Raw genomic sequence first — 3,307 nt, forward strand, 5'->3', positions numbered from 1 at the left:
TCGAAGGGGGACTCTCCTGTAGAGCAGGCCCGCCTCCAACTCTTCAGGACCAGTCAGAAGACCAACACGACAAGACTCCACCTACATTATTCTGTGTATACATTCTGCTGCAAAACTCTGTCTAGGCAGCCTAATTTAGCTGACTCCTCACAGAGTCATATTGCTTAGGTCCGTGCACGCTTAACTGCAGGAAAAGATATCTCTGACTTTAAATAAACTGCCTTTTTGCTACACCTGATTCCACTCTGTCCAGCGTCGTTGTTTTGCACTCCCTCTCCAGTAAACACAAGTAACGCGTCCTCCTGATTCAACTAATATCAAGACTCAAACTCAGAACCTCTGCCTCGCAAACATGTGACCTCCTTCTTGAAGCAATCCAACCCATCGTGCTATTGAAAAAGGCTTTGTGCAAGGGGCAACACTTAAGGCTGAGGAGTGAGTTTCACAGATTCCCATCGATTACACCAGGGGTAGGCAACTAGCTGAATTATTATAATTGTTTTGACTAAAAACTACACTCAAAACTTTGGGGGGCCCCGAAAAATGACTTGCAGACTGGTTTTGGCCACAAGTTTTCAAGATCCAGCAAGTTTACTTATCAAGAGAGCATGGTTTGGTAATCTAGTTTGACATGTGTTAGTTTGTGTTAGATATGTTAGTTTCGAGTCTCCGGAAAGGGTAGTCATTGTTAGGGTAACATGTGACTGAATGGGTTATGACTGTGTTAGCCTGCTAAGCTAAATGGGTCTCTTCAAGGAGGTCAAAGGGGGGTGATGTGTAACACAGGTAGTTCAGTGACCGCGCTTGCGTAATGAGTAGTCTGTGTGGTCCTCTGTAGCTCAGTTGGTAGAGCATTATGCTTGCAACACCAGGAAAGTGGGTTTGATTCCCTGCACCACTCATACGTGAAATATATGCATGTAAGTCGCTTTGGATAAGAGTATCTGCTTAATGGCATATATTATTATGAGCAACTTGAAAAGTTACATTTTCTGTCTGACGCACAGGAGACCTGGGTTAGAACCCCATCAGTCAAACTAACGCCTGTCTTCAGGTCTCAGACACGGTTGCTCATCAAATTCATGGATCACCGAACCACCTCGGTTGCACTCTCATTAAATGGGTTGCACAAATCCTTCACCTTCTGTTTGCCACAAAGGGTTGTAATCTCAAATCGCAATATTTACCATATTGAAACTGAATATATAAATATTGAATTTCAATATTGAACTACATTTAAATGTACTTTCAAAACTGAATGCAATATTAATTAGATTCAGTTTCAACTCATGAAATTTAAGTTACATTTGTGAATTCAATTATTACATTTGTGCATTACAAATTCAAAAATATTGAATTCAAATTCAGTGTTTTAATTCAAAATGATTGAATTCAAATAAATGTTCTGTTGGCACTGAAATCGCTCCATGAACCCATGTCTGACTGGGAGTCAGATGGAACACATCAATGTGAATCCTGGGTCTTCGTGCTGGGCTGGAGGAGGAGGGAGCCAACATATGGTTGTTGATGTATAGTAGGAAAGGCTAGTTTTGTATTATATAACAAGTAGAAGTTTCCTGGAAAGAGGGGAATAGGGCTAACATTGGTTTGAACTTTTGCAAATCTATGAGGACAGTCTTCATCATTCATTCTCATTCTCTCTCTCTCTCTCTCTCTCTCTGCTTTCTAACCGCTTGGTTCTCAAATTACAGAGAAGCACACACACAAAAATAAAAATTAAATGGATCTTACAGTACATGCTCCGTACACTACCGCCACTACTACTGAATCTACAATGTTTCGTTGTCTTTGTTGCCCCACTATAACTAATAATTAACAACTGATGAATAATTTACAGTGCAATATAATTTACAACACAAATAGCTGTACTTTATCTGCTCTCTTAATATTATACAGTCAACACCATCTGCCTTTGTATGGTACCTATACCTTACTGAGCATAACTAATGACAGGTCACTGCTTTCAAATCAACCAGAAGTCATTCACCTTTGCATTATTTTGAATGGATACAAAGTACACAGCGGCATGATAGGGAATCAACACTCAGTTCAAGAGTGCAAAAAGCAGAACATTATGTATAGTTCATTCGAGTACAGGCTTAACTGAGTGAACAATAAAAGAGTAGAAGAAACGAGGCTATGCTCATGATGATACGTTTGTATTAATTAGAAAGGTTTGTGATCATACGCACATCCTTAAAAACATAGATGCTGGGCTAATAAAGAATACTAGTATAGAACAAGAAGGCCCGCACACTGTTAAAGCTCCCAATTCACCGCCTTATTGACAACGTTTTGATCCAAAACGGATCTTCGTCAGGTCAAACACACTGAGTGTTCACATCCTAAATATAGTAGTGACCCGCACAGACAGCTGTGGATTATGTGTTACGCTGTTCGTTGGTTGTGTTGTACTTACCAGTACTCAGTGTTCGCTGGTTCCGACATACCAATCAACCTGCTATCTGTCAATCACGGGAATGCCTGGACTGTTCTGATGCCGGGGATCCTGGTGGTTGATGTAGTGGTGGGGAGGGTTTGGCAGGGGGATGGAGCATTGCAAGTTAAGACCGTTTAGCTAATGTTCTCTCTCTTACGTCTGGTCTTCACAAGAATAGGTCACAGTTGTTTTATACGGGTATCTTTAATTTATTTGGCTCAATCCTCTGTCTGGACAATTGTTCCTTTATGATCTAGTCAGGTCATTACATTGGTGTCAGAAGTAAAAACGTTGATAAAAGTTAGCAAGCTAGCTAGCTGACTACCGTGGCTAGCTAACGTACTTGAGAACGGGGGTTGAAAATGCTTCGAGGAAATCCTGTCACACCCTGATCTGTTTCACCTGTCTTTGTGATTGCCTCCACCCCCCTCCAGGTGTCACCCATCTTCACCATTATCCCCTGTATATTTATACCTGTGTTCTCTGTTTGTCTGTTGCCAGTTCGTCTTGTTTTTCAAGTCAACCAGTATTTTTATTCTCAGGCTGACATGGGCTGAGGCACCTTCCAAATCTCCCTGCAGAATTCCAGAGGCGGTCAAATCTTAAACCCTTCATGCCCCCGGGTGCGGGCGCTGAAGGGAGGGTTCGCCCAGGGCGCCATACAAACTAGAACCACCACATACACTTGAAACAAATAGCCAAACCGAAAACTGCAGACAAAAATGCTTTCTGGTCCTAAGATCAGTGAAATTGTGTTTTGTCTTCCAAGCCAACAACCTGGGTTCTATTCCCTGGCCCGCCATTCACTACAATATCATGACTTTATAAATCGGAAAATGGATGTAA

General features: G+C 41.6%; 1 protein-coding gene across 1 annotated transcript in view; it reads right to left on the reverse strand.

Moving 5' to 3' along the window:
* The window catches only part of LOC118359093 (cytochrome P450 2J2-like), a 31,579-nt gene extending 29,010 nt beyond the window's left edge, over nt 1–2,569 (reverse strand). The window contains exon 1 of the mRNA XM_052480387.1: nt 2,441–2,569. The gene's annotated coding sequence lies outside the window, so the exon portion shown is untranslated. The remainder of the gene's footprint in view (nt 1–2,440) is intronic.
* Between the last annotated feature and the right edge of the window lie 738 nt (nt 2,570–3,307).

The sequence above is a fragment of the Oncorhynchus keta genome, chromosome 26, assembly GCF_023373465.1.
Source record: "Oncorhynchus keta strain PuntledgeMale-10-30-2019 chromosome 26, Oket_V2, whole genome shotgun sequence".
Taxonomy (NCBI): domain Eukaryota; kingdom Metazoa; phylum Chordata; class Actinopteri; order Salmoniformes; family Salmonidae; genus Oncorhynchus; species Oncorhynchus keta.